The 14,958-nt window shown below is 45.3% G+C and overlaps 1 protein-coding gene across 1 annotated transcript in view; it reads right to left on the minus strand.

Moving 5' to 3' along the window:
• RIT2 (Ras like without CAAX 2) overlaps positions 1-14,958 on the minus strand; it is a 285,679-nt gene that overhangs the window by 114,846 nt on the left and 155,875 nt on the right. The window lies entirely within an intron of this gene.

A 14,958-nucleotide genomic window follows, 5' to 3' on the forward strand; every position in this document is an offset into this window, starting at 1 on the left:
ATCAAAGAACCCTATTAGAGTTCTCTAGTAACATTTATTTTAAGCACATCCTCGTTACCTCATGGTTATTATATCTATGCTCCATAAAAAGCAATTATTTTCTACCTGCAGATAGTCTGCTTTAAAAATGCCATGCTGTTAGGACAAAAATAAAATTCTTTCCATGTGTTATGGTTCCAAAATGAATAACATTTTGTCTTCTCCTTTTTGTAGTAAATTTAAATTACATGAGTGTTGATGGATTGACAGCCCTGGGGAAAGAGGTCTTATATTTGTTCACAGAAGACCGGCCAGGGCCATGGCACTTTATACTTTCCCACAAACCCTTGACGATGTGCTTCAATGCTTATCTAGGAGGAGCAATAAAACAGAGAGAAATTCAATTCCTCTGCCTATTAAATCCTTCCATCTGCTGAGGGCTGGTCTACACTACAAAGTTAGGTCAGCTTAACTACATCATTCAGGACTGTGAAAATTTTCACACCCTGTGCAATGTAATTAATCTGACTGAAGCCCCGAAGTAGACACCACTACGTGGATGGAAGAATTCTTCTGTTGACTTAGCTACCACCTCTCGGAGATATGGATTTACTCCAGTAACAGAAGAATCCCTTCTATCACTGTAGTTAGGTCCACTGTGCTCATGTAGTGTTTCTAGTGTAGACATATCCTTAGACTGCCAATAAAAGTGTTTAGAGCCAAATGTATTGTTACCCTTTGCCCTCTTGGAAAAGGACTGCTTGGTCCAAAGCCCACTGAGGTCAATAGAAAGAAGCACATTGACTTAAATGTCCTTTCAATCAGGTCCTAAGCCTCTATTCAGGAAAGCGCTTAATCACGTGATTAACTCTCCACCACATGCATCTGACGAAGTGGGTATTCACCCATGAAAGCTTATGCTCCAATATGTCTGTTAGTCTATAAGGTGCCACAGGACTCTTTGTTGCTCTCCACCACTGTTTAAGTCCCTAACTTAGGCCTAAACAGAGACTGGGAATGGTTGGGTCATTACACTAATTGAATTTTTTCCCCCCATGTTAAGTTCTCCTCACACCTTCTATGGGTCCTAAAGATTTTTCTTCTGCTGCTACTGATAGCTCATCTCAATTGATTGGCCTCTTACAATTGGTATGCGTACTTCCACCTTTTCATGTTCTCTGTATGTATAAATATCTTCAGTCTGTGTGTTCCACTCTATGCATCTGAAGAAGTGAGCCCACGAAAGCTTATGCTGAAATAAATTTGTTAGTCTCTAAAGTGCCACAAGTACTCCTGTTCTTTTTGCGGATACAGACTAACACGGCTGCTACTTTGTAACCCGCTAAAATCAAAGGGACTTGGGACTTAAACACTTGCTTTAAAATATGTGCATGTGTAAGTATTTTTTTGAATAGGAGTGATTTGCCTATGAGCACCAATTCTCACCCAACATCAACCTCACAGATCATATTAATGTAGGACTAGAAGGGACCTCAATAGGTCATCTAGTCCAGTCCTCTGCACTGAGGCAGGACAAAGTATTATCTAAACCCTCCCTGTCCTTAAAAACTTCCAGTGATGGAGATTCTCCTGCCGACCAATGGTTGATCTATAATGGATGAAGTGAGAGGGGAAACAGCTATAGCACCACAGCAGAAGTCTCATGCCAAGAGTCAGAATGATTGCAACGTAAAGAATTTTTTAAACTCTTACAACGTGGCTGTTCGGGCATCGAAGAAAGATTTTCTTTGCATCTGCTGCAGCATTTCTAAGTCATGTGCACGCTGTTTCTTTTAAGCCTGTCAGCTGGTTTTAGTGCCATTCACCATGAAGTGCTGCTGACACATCAACATGCACAGCAGAAGAGATGGTGTAACTTTAAATCTTCCTTTGTGAGAGATCCCAGAGTTTTGGGCAGCTGCATTTCTCCCTTGAAGATTCTCTCAAGTGAGCTACGGTCAGGTTCTCTCTTTCCCCCTCTCTTTTTTAATGTACACATGAAACTTCTGGGAGAGTTAGAGCCTGGTCCAACTCCCAGTGAAGCCAGTGGGATTCTAGTCTTCAGTGGGAGCTGGATCAGGTCCTCAGTAAAGGGATTCGGTGTGTGGTGTTGGGGCTCAGTTCTGAACCACCATCATGTTTTTCCTAGCTGGTGCAGTGGAATAGATGACCCAGCATGTGAATGAGATCAGTGTCTGATTGTGGAGCTAGTTTGCCGAGACTCAGTCTGGATAAGGCTGGTCCAGTCTCAGAGAGTAAAATGAAAGCGTTATCCCATTCTCCTCAGGGCTGAAATCTATAAAACCATGGAGGCTGACGGTGAAGAAAGATTTACAAGCAAAGGCAAGTATTACTTTTCAATAGTAAGAATATTCATAATAATATACAAAAATCAGAAGTCATAGCAGGGAGGAGAGTGTAAGAAATTATCCTGGCCAGCTGCACAGGGAAGAAGAGAGGGATTTGGTGGTGATAAAAATCATTAAATGTAGACACACTCTCTCTACCAACACCTTTTAGAAGTGGAGCTGACTACAAACTCCAGCGATTAACCATAAATGACAGGAACATCCAGAGGGTGCCGTGTGGCGAAGAACCTTACTCTGCACTTCACATATTGTTGGTGTTGATTAAAAACACATTTGTGTTCACATTTACAGCAGATGATAAAAGACTGGCAGGTCTTAAATTTTCTTCCTTATTAACCTTTTGGATTATATTAAGCAATAAAAAAGAGAGAGGTGTTTATTCAGAAGTGAACTAGTTATTCAAAATGAGTTCAAATAACATAACAAAGGGCCTGATTTGGTTCCCACTGACATCATGAAGGGTTTTTCCATTTGCTTCAAAGGGAGCAGCCTTAGGTCTAGTTTGTAGGAAGTAACACATCCTAAATCAGGAAATTATAGACCCAACTCTGCTCTCTCTTACATGGGAAATCTGGAGTAAATCCACTGAAGTCAATGGAGATACACTGGTGTAAATGCTGAGTAAGTCAGATCAGAAGCAGGGTATATCTACACTACAGCTGCTATAATGGCACAGACTTGGCACTGTAGTTGTGCCACTGTAATGCCATAGAGTAAATGCTTCCTACATCAGTGGACGGAGTTTTCCCTTCAATATAGGTAATCCACCTCTCAGAGGTGGTAGCTAGGTCAACAGAAGAATCCTTCCATGAACCTAGCCGTAGCTACACTGGGGGTTTGATTGACATAACTGCTTTGAGAAATTATTCACAGTCTTGAGTGGAATAGATAGATCAACTTAAGTTTTAGATGTCGACCTGGCCTCAGTCTCTATCTCCTGGCTTCAGAAGGGAAGGGAATTGCTGATATGTTAGATGTTTTCCAGCTTTCACAATCTATGGTCCTAAAAAATGATCCAAACCTTAAAATCAAACCTTATTTGAAGTCTGGAAAAAAAAGCTTACCTAACTCTTCTGTCCCTCCTACGTACTTCTTATTATAATGTTCCTTTTGTACAAAGTTATTTATCTAGCAACATTGGTGCACATGACATTGAACATTGGATTTTTTGACGATTCCTTGTCCCACGGTGAAAATAATACAGTGCAATTTGAAACAAAATGGGGTATGGTACTGTGCAGAACGGGGTATGGTCAATGTAGCAGGAATGATTCAAAGAGGAGGTGGATTTTAAGATGTTATCGTAAAAGAGAAGAAAGAGAGCTTGATGTATGTTAATTAGCAGATTATTCCTGGGATAGGAGACATGATAGATGTCTCAAAGTTTGGCATGGGGAAAGTAAAATACCTCGCACAGATTGGAGAAATTTCCTCTTGTATAGGTAGCTCAGCCCATGTTAGTCAGTTCCTCTTTTACCACCCCCTCCCAGAGCTCCAAATAGAGTAAACCTACACCGTGTTGTTGGAAACCTGTAGTTATAGAATTGTGTTTCACTCAATAAGCAGAGTGGCCCTGTGTCATGACCACTGTCTGCGCCCCCAGGGCACCTCGGAAATGAAATGTTCTGCCTGAGTGAGGTTGTTTTTATTTATTTATTTTCTTCCGAAGTATTTTTAAATAAGTCAGTCTACAACTGCAACCTCTTCCCACAGCAACTCAGCCTCCTACTCCTTTCCCAGGTGACAGCCCAGTAGCGTAGTATGCACTGAATTAAGACCCTTCTCATTTTTTTTCAAGTAAATAGAAAATCCCTTCACAAAAACAGCAAGGCAAGAGTCTTATGAAGGATGAGCTGAAGGGTGAAAACATTATCTATAATGTAATTAATAACTGTATCACCATGTGTATCTACAAGGGGGCTCACGTGACGTTGCACAAGCAACCTTAAATCTAGCAGCAGTACGGTGGGCACTTAGTGTCTCCCCAGTGTCCCCTCCTGGCCAAGGATGCTTTTGCACACTGCCCTCCCCTGTTGTCTCCTTCAGAGGGTTCCTTAAACAACCTAGACACAGTCCACAGGGAAATTTAAACATTCCACACTGTGGGTCCAATTTATTCAGTCCTCAGGTGCACATTGGCCCTTCAGGCCCCAACCTCAGTTCAGTGTCTCTCTTCCCTTCTTCCCCAGCCTTCTCAGCCATCTTTCCCAGAGCTGGGTCATGGTTCAACGTCTCTGCAGGAGACAGTCTTGCTCCCTGTAGCTCTGTCTTGAGGTCAGCTACAGCTTCTCAGGACTCTGTTTTCCTGAGCATCTCCCAGTTTACTGCCAGGCCTCCTGCCTCTGGCAGTCCCAGGGCTGGTCTACTCTACCAAATTATTTTGGTATAACTCCATCTCTCAAGGAAGTGAAAAATCCCCTGAGCAATGCAATTATTCTAACCTAAGTGCTAGTGTAGAAAGCGTTATGTTGGCGGGAGAGTTTCTCTTATTGACATAGCTGCCGCCTCTTGAGGAGGTGGTTTAACTACACTGACAGGAGAGCTCTCTCCTGTCGGCATAGAGCGTCTTCATTAGCACTGCAACTGCACCGCTGCAGCGTTTTAAGCGTAGACCTGCCTCAGCTACTTCTTTCAAGCACCCCTTCCCTGCAGCTTACTGCAGACTTTTAGATTGGTATCCCTTATTCCTTTCGGGGGGAGCTCATTGTTTAATCAGGGTTGGCTTCGCACCAGCCATCCAACCCATGGGCAAGCCACCCTGTTACACTGGCATTCTTTAACTTTTGATTGCTTGACTTTGAAATCTTAAACAGCATTCTTTTAATATATTTTTACTATATGCAATTTTCCAGGCTTTATTGACATCCTTATATTAAGTGATCCTTATTTAGCAACCTAAATCATGATTGGAAATCTAACTTTAGGCACGTATCTGACTGTCTTGGCCAAATTATAGTTTTAGTGAATAAACATTTCTAGTAAGATATACACCATTTTCCCTTTCAGTGTTGTTGTTGGTTTTGGGTACGTTTTATTTATTTTTTGTCTTTTTATTTTATTTTTTTTTTAGCTGTCACGACTGCACAGATTTAGCTGTGTCACAGGCATTTGTGTGTGGAGATAACATTACTATTCTTAGCCAAGTTGGCACTTCTAGAGCTAAACAAATCACTCTAATTTCCTCCTTTGTCTGAAAAAAAAACAAGTTTGTAAGTCAGGACTGCAAATGAGCCTTTAAAAACAAAAATGATTAAACAGATTAATCCTCCTTTCTTTTTAAATGTTAGGTCTGGTTCTTATTATTTGTGATACCATAATGAGCAGTAATTAAGCTCTGGCAAATTTTCTTCTCCAAAGTAACTTGAATTACTGTTGTACTAGCACAAAAGAAATCACCCATGCTACTAGACATTAACCAAACTCTTTGCAGAAAACAATTCATTCAAATCATTTTACCGCTTTTGCTCACCAATTGATCTTCTAACAGATTTTGAGGTTTACAAATGTGTTCATTTTGGCCCCATTTCAGGAAAGCGTCCTTGTTCGTGTACAGCCTAATTTCAAGAATACACAAAAAATTCAAGTAAAAATGTGCTTAAGTGTTTCCCTGAATTGGGGCCATAACAAATAACACTGGTCTACAATTTATGAGAAGTCGTCTGCTTCAGAGATAAAATGTGCTATTTATTATGTATTTTGATGTGCTGAATTCAAATATGACAATTAAAACAACTGATTGGCTACTGTTTCTAAGATATTTAAGTTTTTACATTTTATGTCTATGTCTATTGTGTAGATAGTAGAGTTTTAATCATAAATTGTAAACCTAGGTCTTTTCATGTGTTTCTGGTTGCTTTACATGATAATATTTCACCTGTCCTGTTTATGGAACACTTTAAAAATCAGCAAAAGGGTTATATAAATAAAATTTATTATGAAACAAAAGGCAAAAAACTATTATGTACATAGTTTAGTCCTATTCAGTGTCTACTCGGCGCTTTTTGGCTTGTCTCTTGTATTCATTAAATGGAGCATCTCTTGTCACTGTCCAGCAATAGTCTGCAAGCATGATGGGCTCCATTTGCTCTGATAGCGTTTCTCCATTGTTGTAATGTCCTGGTGAAATCGCTCGCCGTGCTCATCGCTCACTGCTGTGCAGTTCGGTGGAAAAAAATCTAGATGAGAGTGCAAAAAATGTATCTTTAGTGACATGTTGCAACCAAGGCTTTTGTATGCCTTGAGGAGGTTTTCCACCAACAACCTGTAGTTGTCTGCCTTGTTGTTTCCGAGAAAATTTATTGCCACTGGAAGGCTTTCCATGCCGTCTTTTCCTTGCCACGCAGTGCATGGTCAAATGCATCATCTCGAAGAAGTTCACGAATCTGAGGACCAACAAAGACACCTTCCTTTATCTCAGCTTCACTTAACCTTGGAAATTTTCCAAGGAGGTACTTGAAGCTGCAGGTGTTTTGTCAATGGCCTTGACAAAGTTCTTCATCAGACCCAGTTTGATGTGTAAGGGTGGTAATAAAATCTTCCTTGATTCAACAAGTGGTGGATGCTGAACACTTTTCCTCCCAGGCTCCAATGACTGTCAGAGTGGCCAATCTTTCTTGATGTAGTGGGAATCTCTTGCATGACTATCCCATTCACAGAGAAAACAGCAGTACTTTGCGTATCCAGTCTGCAGACCAAGCAAGAGAGCAACAACCTTCAAATCGCCACAAAGCTGCCACTGATATTGGTCATAGTTTATGCACCTCAAAAGTTGTTTCATGTTGTTATAGGTTTCCTTCATATGGACTGCATGACCAACTCAAATTGATGGCAAAACATTGCCATTGTGCAGTAAAACAGCTTTGAGACTCGTCTTCGATGAATCAATGAACACTCTCCACTCATCTGGATCGTGAACGATGTTGAGGGCTGCCATCACACCATCAATGTTGTTGCAGGCTACAAGATCACCTTACATGAAGAAGAATGGGACAAGGTCCCTTTGACGGTCACGGAACATGGAAATCCTAACATCACCTGCCAGGAGATTCCACTGCTGTAGTCTGGAGCCCAACAGCTCTGCCTTACTCTTGGGTAGTTCCAAATCCCTGACAAGGTCATTCAGTTCACCTTGTGTTATGAGGTGTGGTTCAGAGGAGGAGGATGGGAGAAAATGTGAGTCCTGTGACATTGAGGGTTCGGGACCAGAAGTTTCATCCTCTTCCTCTTCCTCATCTGACTCAAGTGAGAACGATTCTGGTGCATCAGGAACCGGCTGTCCTTCTCCGTGGGGGACTGGGCGTATAGCTGATGGAATGTTTGGATAATGCACAGTCCACTTTTTCTTCTTTGACACACCTTTCCGAACTGGAGGCACCATGCAGAAGTAACAATTGCTGGTATGATGTGTTGGCTCTCTCCAAATCATTGGCACTGCAAAAGGCATAGATCTCCTTTTCCTGTTCAACCACTGGCAAAGATTTGTTGCACAGTGTTGCAGCATATGTGTGGGGCCCACCTTTTGTCCTGATCTCCAATTTTGCAGCCAAAATAAAGGTGATAGGCTTCCTTAACCATAGTGGTTATATTGCGCTTTTGTGATGCAAAAGTCACTTCACCACAAACATAGCAGAAGTTATCTGCACTGTTCACACAAGTACGAGGCATCTCTGCTCACTTTGGCTAAACAGAAATGTATCCGTTTGCAAAATCAAACACTGACAAATAAGGGAGCACGACACTGTATGATTTCTAGAGCTGGTATAGGGCAATTTGTTCAGCAGAGTGATGTAAGCTTCGTTATGATTGCATCATCCATGACTTCTAGGAATAATATGATGCAATCCATATCATGTATGACGCAATACCAGCTTCAGATTGCATCATTCATTGTTTTGCCTAAAAAGCAAGTACTGTCCAAACCCAGTCATAGATTTATTCATAGATCCAGTCAAAGATATATTTTAGTTATTTCTGGTTTAAATTGAGATTCCTTCCCTTTATAACTCATTTATCCTCTGCCATTCCCAAGTCAAGGGTCGTATATACTGACCCAAAAGCATATCTTGAAAACTAGAGCAAATCAACAATTTTAAGCATCATTTTCGTTCTCAGTGACCCCGAATTAGTAAAGTTTGACTACATTTATTTCAGAAGCATTTTGGCTGTAGAGCAGTGTAATCAATAAGAACTAATTAGATGGGCACCTTGCAAGAGAGAGACCCCAAAACAGTCTAGTGTTTAGGACAAAGCATGGACTTGAACCTGACGCAAGTACATCTCACCACCAGGCTATTCTGGGGTGTGTTGCTCCAGCTCTCTCATTTTTTTCATTAAAAATGTCAAAAGGTCTCATTTATTTATTCCATATTAAACGAAATTTGGGGTCCCCCAGAGCCCTAGTATTTGATCCTTTATATGCTATTGATGACTGAGATAGTGCTTAGTATTTCTGGTTTTAGTTGACTACTTAGCATGATCTCAGGTCTAGTCTACACTAGAAAATTAGGCCCGTATAACTACATTGCTCAGGGGAGTGAAAAATTCACATATAGTAAAGCCAACCTAAGTCCCTGTGTAGAATAAGTCTTCCATCGACCAAGGGATGTGCTGGCCGCTGTTTCCCGCAGCCCCCATTGGCCTGGAGCGGTGAACCACGGCCAGTGGGAGCCGCAATCGGCCGAACCTGTGGACGTGGCAGGTAAACAAACTGTCCCGACCCACCAGGGTACTTACCCTGCTGGGCCACGTGCCAAAGGTTGCCGATCCCTGACCTAGAGATTGCTGATTTGGCTTGGTATACCAATTGAAGGACGTTATATGTATAATTGCCTACATAACTACTTACTCTTTCCAACAACATATCTTTTCCTATTTAAAAACAAAAACCAGGAAATTCAATGGCAACAAACGAGGTTAATACAGCATTAAGGTTGCAGCATTGTATGTATGATATCCCCTTACAGAATGTTGAGTTGAGCAAAATTCTGAAAACCAGGAAATGCACAGTTAAGTTTACTGATGCACCCTTAAAATGCCCTCTTTCAGCAGTGCCCCAATATGCCCTGTTTACACACACACACGCACACACACACATCTTTACTTTACCAACACCACAATTGCTGAAATGGACAAGTTCTTCACCTCCTTTTACAACTCATTCAGAGGATTCTATCTAAGCCTATTGAAGGACCAAAATTAAAAAAAAAATGGAGGGGGGGGGGCGGAAAGTACTGCCCATCTCACCTTCCTGCTGGTGCCTGCATCTGGCAGTAGCCAATGGGAATTATTTGCACACCTTCCAGCTGAAGTCAGTAAGTTAGGTGTTATTTGTGCCTACACTAAACAGTTGAGGCAATAGTTGAGCCTGGTTGGTGAAAGTGTTTGTGATATGAGGACACGTGCAGATTACTTTGAGATGTGTGCGAGCGCGGTGATTATGATATAAGCAGATCCGTATTTTTCACCCTCCACTGGGTGTGACCCAAGGGAAGAGGTGCTTGTGTACTTTCAGGATCTAGTATGCATCATTTCAGCACAGAATTGAGTAGGATTTTTCAACAGCAAGGCATTGGGCTTTTCTTACAGAGGATATTGGCAGCACTGAGGTGGAACATGAGAGGATTCTAATGCTTTGATGATGGGTAAGTGAAAGTGCAGGTTGTGAAGGTATCCTGTGAGTCAGAGTAAGGCCTTGTCTACACTACGAGAGTAGTTCGATTTTACTTGCATCGAATTTTTGTAATCGATATTGCAAAGTCGAACGTGTGTGTCCACACTAAGGACAGTAATTCGACTTTGTGCGTCCACACTAACGGTGAAAGCGTCGACATTCGAAGCGGTGCACTGTGGTCAGCTATCCCACAGTTCCCGCAGTCCCCTCTGCCCATTGGAATTCTGGGTGTAGCCGGCAATGCCTTCTGGGTAACAAAATGAGTCGAGGGTGCTTTTGGGAAACTGTCGTCATCCGTCCATCACTCCCGCCCTCCCTCCCTGAAAGCGCTGGCGGGAAATCAGTTCGCGCGCTTTTCCAGTCATTGACAGCGCGGACGCCACTGTACTCCGAGCATGGAGCCCGCTGCGACCATCGCTGCAGTTGTGGCCGCTCTCAACGCCTCGCAGCTTATCATAAAGGTTTCCCTGAGGCAGATGCAGAAAAGTCAGGCGAGGAGGCTACGGCACCGCGGTGATGTCCTGAAGTCTGAGAGTAGCACAGACCTGTCAGAAAGCAGGGGACCCAGCGCCGAGGACATCACAGTGGCAATGGGTCATGTTGATGCCGTGGAACGGCGATTCTGGGCACGGGAAACAAGCACTGAGTGGTGGGACCGCATAGTGCTGCAGGTCTGGGATGAATCCCAGTGGCTGCGAAACTTTCGCATGCGGAAGGGAACTTTCCTGGAACTTTGTGAGTTGCTGTCCCCTGCCCTGAAGCGCAGTGACACCCGGTTGCGAGCTGCACTGAGTGTACAGAAGAGAGTGGCCATAGCCCTCTGGAAGCTTGCAACGCCAGACAGCTACCGGTCAGTCGCGAACCAGTTTGGGGTGGGCAAATCTACCGTGGGGGTTGTTGTGATGCAAGTAGCCAAGGCAATCGTTGATGTACTGCTGCCAAAGGTAGTGACCCTGGGAAACGTGGAGGCGATCATAGATGGCTTCGCAGCGATGGGATTCCCAAACTGCGGTGGGGCCATAGATGGAACTCACATCCCTATCCTGGCACCGGACCACCAGGCCACCCAGTACATTAACCGAAAGGGCTACTTTTCCATGGTGCTGCAAGCACTGGTGGACCACAGGGGACGTTTTACCAACATCTACGTGGGATGGCCGGGCAAGGTTCATGACGCTCGTGTTTTCAGGAACTCTGGTCTGTTTAGACGGCTGCAACAAGGTATTTACTTCCCGGACCACAAAATAACTGTTGGGGATGTGGAGATGCCTATAGTCATCCTCGGGGACCCAGCCTACCCGCTAATGCCCTGGCTCATGAAGCCCTATACTGGCGCCCTGGACACTGAAAAAGAACTCTTCAACTACCGGCTGAGCAAGTGCAGAATGGTGGTGGAGTGTGCTTTTGGCCGTCTCAAGGGGAGATGGAGAAGCTTACTGACTCGCTGTGATCTCAGCGAAACCAATATCCCCATTGTTATAGCAGCTTGCTGTGTGCTCCACAATCTCTGTGAGAGCAAGGGGGAGACCTTTATGGCGGGGTGGGAGGTTGAGGAAAATAGCCTGGCTGGTGATTACTCACAGCCAGACAGCCGGGCGATTAGAAGAGACCAGCGGGAAGCGCTGTGCATCCGGGAGGCTTTGAAAGCAAAGTTCCTGAGTGAGCAGGGTAACCTGTGACTTTATAGTTTGTGTACTGAGAAGCTAAACCTGCCCCCGTTTCTTTACCCAGTTAATGATGACTATCCTCTCCAGTTACATACCCCCTTCACCCCCCCTCCAACACACGTGTCGAAATAAAAATAGTTCAACTTTGTTAAAGCACACCGTTTTCTTTAATACTGTTTTCGCGGGAATTTTTTAAAACTGGGACGCAGACTGTGGTGCGGAGCGGGTGTAGTGTTGTGACGCGAATGCAGCTTCTAAACTCAAGGATTGACAGGCTCCGCTGCGGTGGGATGCTTGTTTCAATGGAGCCTGTCACCCCTCCTGATCGGGACTGTGTGTATGGGGGGGGTCTATGTGACTTTGTGGCAGGGGGAGGACGGTTACAGATCCCATGCTGTGTGGCTCTGTGATCCTGCCTAAGGACCGGCGCTTAAGATCTGTAACTGCCCTCCCCCGCCACAAAGTCACAGAGCAACCCACCCCCCCCCCAACATAACATGAAAACAACCTCCCAGACTAACCGGGGTAACTAGTCACTGCATCACTGCACTGTGTATGTGCCCTGCTGCTGTGCCTGCCCCCGACTATGTACCCTGCCAAAGGAGACTGTCCTGTCCAATTACCAACCCCCTTTCCCCTCCTCCTCCAAAAGAACATGATTGAAACAGTAGTTAACAGAAACAAATTTTTTATTATCAACTACACATGGCATTGGGAGGTGAAACTTGGACGTGGGCTTGTGTCAGGCGGGTAGGAAAGAACTTTTCAAATTTTGGGAAATGAGAGCCTTCTGCTACTAGAGCTCTCTGCAGGGGTGGAGTGAGACTTAGCAGGGACTCTGCCGCCTCTCCTTCTTTGCACTTTGGGTGAGGTGGGTATGGGACTTGGTGGCGGGGGAGGGCGGTTAGAGATGGACTGCAGCGGGGCTCTGTCCTCCTGCCTCCGTTCCTGCAGAACATCCACAAGGCGCCGGAGCGTGTCCGTTTGCTCCCTCAGTAGTCCAAGCAGCGTTTGAGTCGCCTGCTGGTCTTCCTGCCGCCACCTCTCCTCCCGATCCATGTTGGCTTGGTGCATTCGGGTCAAGTTCTCCCGCCACTGGGTCTGCTGTGCTGCCTGGGCTTGGGAACAGGCCATAAGCTCAGAGAACATGTCCTCCCGTGTCCTCTTCTTCCTACGCCTAATCCGCGCTAGCCTCTGGGTGTGTGATTCCAGGCTAGGTTGTGAGACAGTCGCAGACGGGGCTGTGGAAATGGGAAAAAGGGAGTGAATTCCTCAGAAAGATAAATGTAGTTGTGAACAAAGAACATAGTCTTTCTCTGTGAACAAGACCATGCACAGCACCTTTCACATGCGCACTCAGCACAAGGTCGAATTCTCGGCCTTCGCATTCAGTGCCTGGGGTCTTGAACAGCACATTTGAGAAGCGAGGCAGCACAACGGAATTTCTGTTGCAGGCAGACATGGTAAGCCGTACACTTGTGGCAGTTTAAAACTTTTATATTACCACTGGCCTCATTTCACATTTAAAGCAATGTCAGTCCCTGCTGCCAGCAATCCGGCAAGCGGGAACTCTGCCCCTGTCCCACCCCCTCGCGGCTGTCCCCGGGAACTATCCCTTTCGGCTGCCCCTCTCCCGCCTCCACCGCGTGGCTGCAAACCAGCGGTTACAGTTCTGTAAAGGAACGGGAAAGCAGTCCCAACACTAACATTCCCCTACCTAATTAAAAGCAGGTCACCATGGCCGACATCACCCTGATGAGGATCTCCGAGAGCGACAAAGAGAGAATGCTCCGGGAAAGCCTCCAAAGACCAGGGCCGTATGCCGCCCTGCTGTGCAGAGCAATGATCCCCGAGTACTTGATAATCTCGTGGCGTGGCAACGTGTCGTACTTCGGAGGACCCAATAAGGCCGCTCTCCCCAAGAACCTCATGCAACGGCTTTCAAATTACCTCCAGGAGAGCTTCATCGAGATGTCCCAGGAGGATTACTGCTCTATCCCCGGACATATAGACCGCATTTTACTGTAGCTGCAGTAGTAGGGAATAAACAGTAGAGCGGCTTGTGCAGGACAATCACTGAAAACCGGACATTGCTAGATTTCTTTTCAAAACTTGCACTGCCCATTACTAAACCGTTAAGCGCCTAGGGCACACTAATCATGAACAACCCATTCTTTTAATTGTTAATATTCCTGTTTTGTTAAAAATAAATGTTTAGATGTTTACAACACTTACTGGCTGATCCTTCACCAGATTCTGTGTCCGGGGTAACGGCTGGGGACGCTTCGTAGGGGATCTCTGTAAGGGTGATGAAGAGATCCTGGCTGTCGGGGAAATCAGCGTTGTGAGAGCTGCCGACTGCCTCGCCCTCCTCATCTCCTTCCTCATCTTCCCTGTCCCCTAACATGTCCGAGGAACTGGCCGTGGACAGTATCCCATCCTCAGAGTCCACGGTCACTGGTGGGGTAGTGGTGGCGGCCGCACCGAGGATGGAATGCAGTGCCTCGTAGAAACGGGATGTCTGGGGATGGGATCCGGAGTGTCCGTTTGCCTCTTTGGTCTTCTGGTAGCCTTGTCTCAGCTCCTTGATTTTCACGCGGCACTGCGTTGCATCCCGGCTGTATCCTCTCTCTGCCATGTCTTTAGAGATCTTCTCGTAGATCTTTGCATTCCTTCTTTTGGATCGCAGCTCGGAAAGCACGGACTCATCGCCCCACACAGCGATGAGATCCAAGACTTCACGATCAGTCCATGCTGGGGCTCTCCTTCTATTCACAGACTGCACGGCCATCACTGCTGGAGAGCTCTGCATCGTTGCCAGTGCTGCTGTGCTCGCCACGATGTCCAGACAGGAAATGAGATTCAAACTGGCCAGACAGGAAAAGGAATTCAAATTCAAATTTTCCCGGGGCTTTTCCTGTGTGGCTGGTCAGAGCATCCGAGCTCGCACTGCTGTCCAGAGCGTCAACAGAGTGGTGCACTGTGGGATAGCTCCCGGAGCTATTAGCATCGATTTCCATCCACACCTAGCCTAATTCGACATGGCCATGTCGAATTTAGCGCTACTCCCCTCGTCGGGGAGGAGTACAGAAGTCGAATTAAAGAGACCTCTATGTCGAACTAAATAGCATCGCAGTGTGGACGGGTGCAGGGTTAATTCGATGTAACGGCGCTAACTTCGACATAAACGCCTAGTGTAGACCAGGCCTAAGAGAGTTGTAAAAGGCTGTGAAGTGATTCTTAAGTTGTACACGTGCAGCCAATTCCTCCAGAA

Source organism: Chrysemys picta, chromosome 6 (assembly GCF_011386835.1).
Source record: "Chrysemys picta bellii isolate R12L10 chromosome 6, ASM1138683v2, whole genome shotgun sequence".
NCBI lineage: Eukaryota > Metazoa > Chordata > Testudines > Emydidae > Chrysemys > Chrysemys picta.